Raw genomic sequence first — 11,922 nt, forward strand, 5'->3', positions numbered from 1 at the left:
TAACATAACATGGGGGGGGTCTCCTGGCTGTTCACACAGGTGTGTCATTGCTGTACATTGACCATGCATTGCTTCTGTGGTATTGCAAAGGCAAAGACAAATGCTTCCAGCCATCCATTGCACTAATGGATTGGTCATCAGCTGGCTGTCTATGTCCCGCATCAATATAGACCAAAGTACAGAGGGTTAGGCTATGCTATTGTGCACCTACCTGATGCATCAGAAGGTGCGAGGCCCTTGCTAAATTCTGTGCACAGACTTTGAGATCTATGCTTTAGACTGTATCTAAACCTGCTCCAACATGGACTGACATTCTGGCCTACTTTCAGCCGATGCGACTTGTCTGTCGCTGAACAGTCGCTTTTTATGTATTCAGCACCTATGTATAATGTTGTAAAAATGCTCTAGAAGCTAAAGTCGCAGAAATGTCACACATATTTGGCCTGCAACTTTCTGTGCGACAAATTCAGACAGGAAAAATCAGTATAAATCCTTAGAAAATTATCCCCCAGTGTCTCCATCTGCTGGCGGTATTGAATAAGCATTGCTGCACTGATGGGGTATGCATTAGACGAAAAAAAAGAAGAAAAAGAAGAATAATACGCCCAGAAAAGAGGCGAAAAGGAGAAAAACGTAAAAAAACGTGAAAAAAAAGTAAGAGGAAGAGAAGGGAAAAAAAGGTGGAAATGGGTTTAAAAGTGATTTCGGCGGAGAAATATATATATATATATATATATATATATATATATATATATATATATGCGCACACACACACATAGATATAAACGTATTCTCCGTTGAGATATTGCAGCCGCTGCTGTGTCCAGGCCCAGGAGCCTTAGCACTGTGCTGTGATGTCACTCAATACCACTGACATCACTAGGTGTAAACAACATCTCTCCTTTGCTGTGTATGTGACTATGGAGCTGTTTGGTGATGTCGTCTATTACGGCCTTCATAGAAGCAACAGGAGATTGTTGCATCCATCTTGAACCCTCAGAACTACAGTGCTATGATGTCACTCACTTCCACAGGCCTTGCAGAGTGTAAACAACAACAACCCAGCTTTGTTGTGTATGTAACCAAAGGGATTTGTGATGTCACCTAGAACCTTCACAGCAGCGACAGCTTTATGAGGAGCATCAGCACTGCTCTGCCTGAGCAGAACCATCACCGCCATAGGTTGTCAAATAACCCGGATTTAACCCACACAGGTAAGTCCAATGGGGTGCAGGCATGTCCTCTATGCTTACAGCTTCCCGTGGGTGTTGGTTTGATACCGTTTGGGGACAGCCAAGGAGGCATCTGCAGGCAACAAAGGTAGGTGTGTGCTTGTGTGTGTGTTTCCTATGCAGATCCTAAGCCCAGTGTCACATGCAAGTAGGAGGAGTAAGAAGGGTTCCTGGCAAATCCGGGTTATGGATTGCATTTAAAAAGGCCCCGTGGGAGTGCAATGGGCCCCTGTCTTGCTGCTTAGCAATAATGGTATGGGTTTAGGTTCTGCTGTGTGTACTGGTGGTTGACTGCCCCCCAGCCCAGAGTGTGCATGGAAAATTGTCTGGCAGCCTCCCTGACAGCAAGCAGTGATAGTGCCCATGAAGGGGACCTTGTTGGGCCCGCCCCTTTCACGGTTATCGCTTCTCGGCCTTTTGGCTAAGATCAAGTGTAGTATCTGTTCTTATCAGTTTAATATCTGATACGTCCCCTATCTGGGGACCATATATTAAATGGATTTTTGAGAACGGGGGCCGATTTCGAAGCTTGCTTCCGTCGCCCTATGCATTGACCCGATATGGCAGTATCTTCGGGTACAGTGCACCACCCCCTTACAGGGTTAAAAAGAAAGATTCCTACTTTCATTGCTACCTGCTTGCTGGCTAGCCAGCTAGCCAGCCCTGTGGGCCTTGCTGCTGCTGCAGCCAAAAAACAAAAGGTGGTGCTGCTGCTGCTTCTGCTGCTTCTGCTTCTGCTTGTGTCTGGCCCCTGTTGGAGCGTCCAGGCACAGGACTTCTGCTGCTGCTGACTAAATGGCCTCCTTAATTGGATCATTTGAGTAGCCAGCACACCTGTGCAGGTAGGGCATGACATGATAGGCAGCTGCCTTGATAGCGGGTGGGTGCTGAATGTTCCTAATTGACAAAATAAGATTAATGCTTATGAAGAAATATAAAATCTCATCCCTTCCCCAATATCGCGCCACACCCCTACCCCTTAATTCCCTGGTTGAACGTGATGGACATATGTCTTTTTTCGACCGTGCTAACTATGTAACTATGTAACATAACATGGGGGGGGGGGGGGGGTGTCTCCTGGCTGTTCACACAGGTGTGTCATTGCTGTACATTGACCATGCATTGCTTCTGTGGTATTGCAAAGGCAAAGACAAATGCTTCCAGCCATCCATTGCACTAATGGATTGGTCATCAGCTGGCTGTCTATGTCCCGCATCAATATAGACCAAAGTACAGAGGGTTAGGCTATGCTATTGTGCACCTACCTGATGCATCAGAAGGTGCGAGGCCCTTGCTAAATTCTGTGCACAGACTTTGAGATCTATGCTTTAGACTGTATCTAAACCTGCTCCAACATGGACTGACATTCTGGCCTACTTTCAGCCGATGCGACTTGTCTGTCGCTGAACAGTCGCTTTTTATGTATTCAGCACCTATGTATAATGTTGTAAAAATGCTCTAGAAGCTAAAGTCGCAGAAATGTCACACATATTTGGCCTGCAACTTTCTGTGCGACAAATTCAGACAGGAAAAATCAGTATAAATCCTTAGAAAATTATCCCCCAGTGTCTCCATCTGCTGGCGGTATTGAATAAGCATTGCTGCACTGATGGGGTATGCATTAGACGAAAAAAAAGAAGAAAAAGAAGAATAATACGCCCAGAAAAGAGGCGAAAAGGAGAAAAACGTAAAAAAACGTGAAAAAAAAGTAAGAGGAAGAGAAGGGAAAAAAAGGTGGAAATGGGTTTAAAAGTGATTTCGGCGGAGAAATATATATATATATATATATATATATATATGCGCACACACACACATAGATATAAACGTATTCTCCGTTGAGATATTGCAGCCGCTGCTGTGTCCAGGCCCAGGAGCCTTAGCACTGTGCTGTGATGTCACTCAATACCACTGACATCACTAGGTGTAAACAACATCTCTCCTTTGCTGTGTATGTGACTATGGAGCTGTTTGGTGATGTCGTCTATTACGGCCTTCATAGAAGCAACAGGAGATTGTTGCATCCATCTTGAACCCTCAGAACTACAGTGCTATGATGTCACTCACTTCCACAGGCCTTGCAGAGTGTAAACAACAACAACCCAGCTTTGTTGTGTATGTAACCAAAGGGATTTGTGATGTCACCTAGAACCTTCACAGCAGCGACAGCTTTATGAGGAGCATCAGCACTGCTCTGCCTGAGCAGAACCATCACCGCCATAGGTTGCCAAATAACCCGGATTTAACCCACACAGGTAAGTCCAATGGGGTGCAGGCATGTCCTCTATGCTTACAGCTTCCCGTGGGTGTTGGTTTGATACCGTTTGGGGACAGCCAAGGAGGCATCTGCAGGCAACAAAGGTAGGTGTGTGCTTGTGTGTGTGTTTCCTATGCAGATCCTAAGCCCAGTGTCACATGCAAGTAGGAGGAGTAAGAAGGGTTCCTGGCAAATCCGGGTTATGGATTGCATTTAAAAAGGCCCCGTGGGAGTGCAATGGGCCCCTGTCTTGCTGCTTAGCAATAATGGTATGGGTTTAGGTTCTGCTGTGTGTACTGGTGGTTGACTGCCCCCCAGCCCAGAGTGTGCATGGAAAATTGTCTGGCAGCCTCCCTGACAGCAAGCAGTGATAGTGCCCATGAAGGGGACCTTGTTGGGCCCGCCCCTTTCACGGTTATCGCTTCTCGGCCTTTTGGCTAAGATCAAGTGTAGTATCTGTTCTTATCAGTTTAATATCTGATACGTCCCCTATCTGGGGACCATATATTAAATGGATTTTTGAGAACGGGGGCCGATTTCGAAGCTTGCTTCCGTCGCCCTATGCATTGACCCGATATGGCAGTATCTTCGGGTACAGTGCACCACCCCCTTACAGGGTTAAAAAGAAAGATTCCTACTTTCATTGCTACCTGCTTGCTGGCTAGCTAGCTAGCCAGCCCTGTGGGCCTTGCTGCTGCTGCAGCCAAAAAACAAAAGGTGGTGCTGCTGCTGCTTCTGCTGCTTCTGCTTCTGCTTGTGTCTGGCCCCTGTTGGAGCGTCCAGGCACAGGACTTCTGCTGCTGCTGACTAAATGGCCTCCTTAATTGGATCATTTGAGTAGCCAGCACACCTGTGCAGGTAGGGCATGACATGATAGGCAGCTGCCTTGATAGCGGGTGGGTGCTGAATGTTCCTAATTGACAAAATAAGATTAATGCTTATGAAGAAATATAAAATCTCATCCCTTCCCCAATATCGCGCCACACCCCTACCCCTTAATTCCCTGGTTGAACGTGATGGACATATGTCTTTTTTCGACCGTACTAACTATGTAACTATGTAACATAACATGGGGGGGGTCTCCTGGCTGTTCACACAGGTGTGTCATTGCTGTACATTGACCATGCATTGCTTCTGTGGTATTGCAAAGGCAAAGACAAATGCTTCCAGCCATCCATTGCACTAATGGATTGGTCATCAGCTGGCTGTCTATGTCCCGCATCAATATAGACCAAAGTACAGAGGGTTAGGCTATGCTATTGTGCACCTACCTGATGCATCAGAAGGTGCGAGGCCCTTGCTAAATTCTGTGCACAGACTTTGAGATCTATGCTTTAGACTGTATCTAAACCTGCTCCAACATGGACTGACATTCTGGCCTACTTTCAGCCGATGCGACTTGTCTGTCGCTGAACAGTCGCTTTTTATGTATTCAGCACCTATGTATAATGTTGTAAAAATGCTCTAGAAGCTAAAGTCGCAGAAATGTCACACATATTTGGCCTGCAACTTTCTGTGCGACAAATTCAGACAGGAAAAATCAGTATAAATCCTTAGAAAATTATCCCCCAGTGTCTCCATCTGCTGGCGGTATTGAATAAGCATTGCTGCACTGATGGGGTATGCATTAGACGAAAAAAAAGAAGAAAAAGAAGAATAATACGCCCAGAAAAGAGGCGAAAAGGAGAAAAACGTAAAAAAACGTGAAAAAAAAGTAAGAGGAAGAGAAGGGAAAAAAAGGTGGAAATGGGTTTAAAAGTGATTTCGGCGGAGAAATATATATATATATATATATATATATATATATATATATATATATATGCGCACACACACACATAGATATAAACGTATTCTCCGTTGAGATATTGCAGCCGCTGCTGTGTCCAGGCCCAGGAGCCTTAGCACTGTGCTGTGATGTCACTCAATACCACTGACATCACTAGGTGTAAACAACATCTCTCCTTTGCTGTGTATGTGACTATGGAGCTGTTTGGTGATGTCGTCTATTACGGCCTTCATAGAAGCAACAGGAGATTGTTGCATCCATCTTGAACCCTCAGAACTACAGTGCTATGATGTCACTCACTTCCACAGGCCTTGCAGAGTGTAAACAACAACAACCCAGCTTTGTTGTGTATGTAACCAAAGGGATTTGTGATGTCACCTAGAACCTTCACAGCAGCGACAGCTTTATGAGGAGCATCAGCACTGCTCTGCCTGAGCAGAACCATCACCGCCATAGGTTGTCAAATAACCCGGATTTAACCCACACAGGTAAGTCCAATGGGGTGCAGGCATGTCCTCTATGCTTACAGCTTCCCGTGGGTGTTGGTTTGATACCGTTTGGGGACAGCCAAGGAGGCATCTGCAGGCAACAAAGGTAGGTGTGTGCTTGTGTGTGTGTTTCCTATGCAGATCCTAAGCCCAGTGTCACATGCAAGTAGGAGGAGTAAGAAGGGTTCCTGGCAAATCCGGGTTATGGATTGCATTTAAAAAGGCCCCGTGGGAGTGCAATGGGCCCCTGTCTTGCTGCTTAGCAATAATGGTATGGGTTTAGGTTCTGCTGTGTGTACTGGTGGTTGACTGCCCCCCAGCCCAGAGTGTGCATGGAAAATTGTCTGGCAGCCTCCCTGACAGCAAGCAGTGATAGTGCCCATGAAGGGGACCTTGTTGGGCCCGCCCCTTTCACGGTTATCGCTTCTCGGCCTTTTGGCTAAGATCAAGTGTAGTATCTGTTCTTATCAGTTTAATATCTGATACGTCCCCTATCTGGGGACCATATATTAAATGGATTTTTGAGAACGGGGGCCGATTTCGAAGCTTGCTTCCGTCGCCCTATGCATTGACCCGATATGGCAGTATCTTCGGGTACAGTGCACCACCCCCTTACAGGGTTAAAAAGAAAGATTCCTACTTTCATTGCTACCTGCTTGCTGGCTAGCCAGCTAGCCAGCCCTGTGGGCCTTGCTGCTGCTGCAGCCAAAAAACAAAAGGTGGTGCTGCTGCTGCTTCTGCTGCTTCTGCTTCTGCTTGTGTCTGGCCCCTGTTGGAGCGTCCAGGCACAGGACTTCTGCTGCTGCTGACTAAATGGCCTCCTTAATTGGATCATTTGAGTAGCCAGCACACCTGTGCAGGTAGGGCATGACATGATAGGCAGCTGCCTTGATAGCGGGTGGGTGCTGAATGTTCCTAATTGACAAAATAAGATTAATGCTTATGAAGAAATATAAAATCTCATCCCTTCCCCAATATCGCGCCACACCCCTACCCCTTAATTCCCTGGTTGAACGTGATGGACATATGTCTTTTTTCGACCGTGCTAACTATGTAACTATGTAACATAACATGGGGGGGGGGGGGGGGGTCTCCTGGCTGTTCACACAGGTGTGTCATTGCTGTACATTGACCATGCATTGCTTCTGTGGTATTGCAAAGGCAAAGACAAATGCTTCCAGCCATCCATTGCACTAATGGATTGGTCATCAGCTGGCTGTCTATGTCCCGCATCAATATAGACCAAAGTACAGAGGGTTAGGCTATGCTATTGTGCACCTACCTGATGCATCAGAAGGTGCGAGGCCCTTGCTAAATTCTGTGCACAGACTTTGAGATCTATGCTTTAGACTGTATCTAAACCTGCTCCAACATGGACTGACATTCTGGCCTACTTTCAGCCGATGCGACTTGTCTGTCGCTGAACAGTCGCTTTTTATGTATTCAGCACCTATGTATAATGTTGTAAAAATGCTCTAGAAGCTAAAGTCGCAGAAATGTCACACATATTTGGCCTGCAACTTTCTGTGCGACAAATTCAGACAGGAAAAATCAGTATAAATCCTTAGAAAATTATCCCCCAGTGTCTCCATCTGCTGGCGGTATTGAATAAGCATTGCTGCACTGATGGGGTATGCATTAGACGAAAAAAAAGAAGAAAAAGAAGAATAATACGCCCAGAAAAGAGGCGAAAAGGAGAAAAACGTAAAAAAACGTGAAAAAAAAGTAAGAGGAAGAGAAGGGAAAAAAAGGTGGAAATGGGTTTAAAAGTGATTTCGGCGGAGAAATATATATATATATATATATATATATATATATATATATATATATGCGCACACACACACATAGATATAAACGTATTCTCCGTTGAGATATTGCAGCCGCTGCTGTGTCCAGGCCCAGGAGCCTTAGCACTGTGCTGTGATGTCACTCAATACCACTGACATCACTAGGTGTAAACAACATCTCTCCTTTGCTGTGTATGTGACTATGGAGCTGTTTGGTGATGTCGTCTATTACGGCCTTCATAGAAGCAACAGGAGATTGTTGCATCCATCTTGAACCCTCAGAACTACAGTGCTATGATGTCACTCACTTCCACAGGCCTTGCAGAGTGTAAACAACAACAACCCAGCTTTGTTGTGTATGTAACCAAAGGGATTTGTGATGTCACCTAGAACCTTCACAGCAGCGACAGCTTTATGAGGAGCATCAGCACTGCTCTGCCTGAGCAGAACCATCACCGCCATAGGTTGTCAAATAACCCGGATTTAACCCACACAGGTAAGTCCAATGGGGTGCAGGCATGTCCTCTATGCTTACAGCTTCCCGTGGGTGTTGGTTTGATACCGTTTGGGGACAGCCAAGGAGGCATCTGCAGGCAACAAAGGTAGGTGTGTGCTTGTGTGTGTGTTTCCTATGCAGATCCTAAGCCCAGTGTCACATGCAAGTAGGAGGAGTAAGAAGGGTTCCTGGCAAATCCGGGTTATGGATTGCATTTAAAAAGGCCCCGTGGGAGTGCAATGGGCCCCTGTCTTGCTGCTTAGCAATAATGGTATGGGTTTAGGTTCTGCTGTGTGTACTGGTGGTTGACTGCCCCCCAGCCCAGAGTGTGCATGGAAAATTGTCTGGCAGCCTCCCTGACAGCAAGCAGTGATAGTGCCCATGAAGGGGACCTTGTTGGGCCCGCCCCTTTCACGGTTATCGCTTCTCGGCCTTTTGGCTAAGATCAAGTGTAGTATCTGTTCTTATCAGTTTAATATCTGATACGTCCCCTATCTGGGGACCATATATTAAATGGATTTTTGAGAACGGGGGCCGATTTCGAAGCTTGCTTCCGTCGCCCTATGCATTGACCCGATATGGCAGTATCTTCGGGTACAGTGCACCACCCCCTTACAGGGTTAAAAAGAAAGATTCCTACTTTCATTGCTACCTGCTTGCTGGCTAGCCAGCTAGCCAGCCCTGTGGGCCTTGCTGCTGCTGCAGCCAAAAAACAAAAGGTGGTGCTGCTGCTGCTTCTGCTGCTTCTGCTTCTGCTTGTGTCTGGCCCCTGTTGGAGCGTCCAGGCACAGGACTTCTGCTGCTGCTGACTAAATGGCCTCCTTAATTGGATCATTTGAGTAGCCAGCACACCTGTGCAGGTAGGGCATGACATGATAGGCAGCTGCCTTGATAGCGGGTGGGTGCTGAATGTTCCTAATTGACAAAATAAGATTAATGCTTATGAAGAAATATAAAATCTCATCCCTTCCCCAATATCGCGCCACACCCCTACCCCTTAATTCCCTGGTTGAACGTGATGGACATATGTCTTTTTTCGACCGTACTAACTATGTAACTATGTAACATAACATGGGGGGGGGGGGGGGGGGTCTCCTGGCTGTTCACACAGGTGTGTCATTGCTGTACATTGACCATGCATTGCTTCTGTGGTATTGCAAAGGCAAAGACAAATGCTTCCAGCCATCCATTGCACTAATGGATTGGTCATCAGCTGGCTGTCTATGTCCCGCATCAATATAGACCAAAGTACAGAGGGTTAGGCTATGCTATTGTGCACCTACCTGATGCATCAGAAGGTGCGAGGCCCTTGCTAAATTCTGTGCACAGACTTTGAGATCTATGCTTTAGACTGTATCTAAACCTGCTCCAACATGGACTGACATTCTGGCCTACTTTCAGCCGATGCGACTTGTCTGTCGCTGAACAGTCGCTTTTTATGTATTCAGCACCTATGTATAATGTTGTAAAAATGCTCTAGAAGCTAAAGTCGCAGAAATGTCACACATATTTGGCCTGCAACTTTCTGTGCGACAAATTCAGACAGGAAAAATCAGTATAAATCCTTAGAAAATTATCCCCCAGTGTCTCCATCTGCTGGCGGTATTGAATAAGCATTGCTGCACTGATGGGGTATGCATTAGACGAAAAAAAAGAAGAAAAAGAAGAATAATACGCCCAGAAAAGAGGCGAAAAGGAGAAAAACGTAAAAAAACGTGAAAAAAAAGTAAGAGGAAGAGAAGGGAAAAAAAGGTGGAAATGGGTTTAAAAGTGATTTCGGCGGAGAAATATATATATATATATATATATATATATATATATATATATATGCGCACACACACACATAGATATAAACGTATTCTCCGTTGAGATATTGCAGCCGCTGCTGTGTCCAGGCCCAGGAGCCTTAGCACTGTGCTGTGATGTCACTCAATACCACTGACATCACTAGGTGTAAACAACATCTCTCCTTTGCTGTGTATGTGACTATGGAGCTGTTTGGTGATGTCGTCTATTACGGCCTTCATAGAAGCAACAGGAGATTGTTGCATCCATCTTGAACCCTCAGAACTACAGTGCTATGATGTCACTCACTTCCACAGGCCTTGCAGAGTGTAAACAACAACAACCCAGCTTTGTTGTGTATGTAACCAAAGGGATTTGTGATGTCACCTAGAACCTTCACAGCAGCGACAGCTTTATGAGGAGCATCAGCACTGCTCTGCCTGAGCAGAACCATCACCGCCATAGGTTGTCAAATAACCCGGATTTAACCCACACAGGTAAGTCCAATGGGGTGCAGGCATGTCCTCTATGCTTACAGCTTCCCGTGGGTGTTGGTTTGATACCGTTTGGGGACAGCCAAGGAGGCATCTGCAGGCAACAAAGGTAGGTGTGTGCTTGTGTGTGTGTTTCCTATGCAGATCCTAAGCCCAGTGTCACATGCAAGTAGGAGGAGTAAGAAGGGTTCCTGGCAAATCCGGGTTATGGATTGCATTTAAAAAGGCCCCGTGGGAGTGCAATGGGCCCCTGTCTTGCTGCTTAGCAATAATGGTATGGGTTTAGGTTCTGCTGTGTGTACTGGTGGTTGACTGCCCCCCAGCCCAGAGTGTGCATGGAAAATTGTCTGGCAGCCTCCCTGACAGCAAGCAGTGATAGTGCCCATGAAGGGGACCTTGTTGGGCCCGCCCCTTTCACGGTTATCGCTTCTCGGCCTTTTGGCTAAGATCAAGTGTAGTATCTGTTCTTATCAGTTTAATATCTGATACGTCCCCTATCTGGGGACCATATATTAAATGGATTTTTGAGAACGGGGGCCGATTTCGAAGCTTGCTTCCGTCGCCCTATGCATTGACCCGATATGGCAGTATCTTCGGGTACAGTGCACCACCCCCTTACAGGGTTAAAAAGAAAGATTCCTACTTTCATTGCTACCTGCTTGCTGGCTAGCTAGCTAGCCAGCCCTGTGGGCCTTGCTGCTGCTGCAGCCAAAAAACAAAAGGTGGTGCTGCTGCTGCTTCTGCTGCTTCTGCTTCTGCTTGTGTCTGGCCCCTGTTGGAGCGTCCAGGCACAGGACTTCTGCTGCTGCTGACTAAATGGCCTCCTTAATTGGATCATTTGAGTAGCCAGCACACCTGTGCAGGTAGGGCATGACATGATAGGCAGCTGCCTTGATAGCGGGTGGGTGCTGAATGTTCCTAATTGACAAAATAAGATTAATGCTTATGAAGAAATATAAAATCTCATCCCTTCCCCAATATCGCGCCACACCCCTACCCCTTAATTCCCTGGTTGAACGTGATGGACATATGTCTTTTTTCGACCGTACTAACTATGTAACTATGTAACATAACATGGGGGGGGGGGGGGGGGGTCTCCTGGCTGTTCACACAGGTGTGTCATTGCTGTACATTGACCATGCATTGCTTCTGTGGTATTGCAAAGGCAAAGACAAATGCTTCCAGCCATCCATTGCACTAATGGATTGGTCATCAGCTGGCTGTCTATGTCCCGCATCAATATAGACCAAAGTACAGAGGGTTAGGCTATGCTATTGTGCACCTACCTGATGCATCAGAAGGTGCGAGGCCCTTGCTAAATTCTGTGCACAGACTTTGAGATCTATGCTTTAGACTGTATCTAAACCTGCTCCAACATGGACTGACATTCTGGCCTACTTTCAGCCGATGCGACTTGTCTGTCGCTGAACAGTCGCTTTTTATGTATTCAGCACCTATGTATAATGTTGTAAAAATGCTCTAGAAGCTAAAGTCGCAGAAATGTCACACATATTTGGCCTGCAACTTTCTGTGCGACAAATTCAGACAGGAAAAATCAGTATAAATCCTTAGAAAATTATCCCCCAGTGTCTCCATCTGC

At 46.2% G+C, this 11,922-nt stretch overlaps 5 non-coding genes across 5 annotated transcripts; all 5 read left to right on the plus strand.

Annotated features, from left to right (window-relative positions):
• The first annotated feature begins 1,633 nt into the window (after positions 1–1,633).
• On the plus strand, positions 1,634–1,824 carry LOC130319421 (U2 spliceosomal RNA). The gene has a single exon (XR_008865614.1). It is a non-coding gene; the product is annotated as a U2 spliceosomal RNA (small nuclear RNA).
• A 2,079-nt stretch (positions 1,825–3,903) lies between these two features.
• Positions 3,904–4,094, plus strand: LOC130319422 (U2 spliceosomal RNA). Its single transcript, XR_008865615.1, has one exon. It is a non-coding gene; the product is annotated as a U2 spliceosomal RNA (small nuclear RNA).
• A 2,085-nt stretch (positions 4,095–6,179) lies between these two features.
• Positions 6,180–6,370, plus strand: LOC130319423 (U2 spliceosomal RNA). Its single transcript, XR_008865616.1, has one exon. It is a non-coding gene; the product is annotated as a U2 spliceosomal RNA (small nuclear RNA).
• Positions 6,371–8,462: 2,092 nt separating this feature from the next.
• LOC130319424 (U2 spliceosomal RNA) lies at positions 8,463–8,653 on the plus strand. The gene has a single exon (XR_008865617.1). It is a non-coding gene; the product is annotated as a U2 spliceosomal RNA (small nuclear RNA).
• Positions 8,654–10,744: 2,091 nt separating this feature from the next.
• Positions 10,745–10,935, plus strand: LOC130319425 (U2 spliceosomal RNA). Its single transcript, XR_008865618.1, has one exon. It is a non-coding gene; the product is annotated as a U2 spliceosomal RNA (small nuclear RNA).
• The last annotated feature ends 987 nt before the right edge of the window (positions 10,936–11,922 follow it).

The sequence above is a fragment of the Hyla sarda genome, unplaced genomic scaffold (assembly GCF_029499605.1).
Source record: "Hyla sarda isolate aHylSar1 unplaced genomic scaffold, aHylSar1.hap1 scaffold_2128, whole genome shotgun sequence".
NCBI classification, from domain to species: domain Eukaryota; kingdom Metazoa; phylum Chordata; class Amphibia; order Anura; family Hylidae; genus Hyla; species Hyla sarda.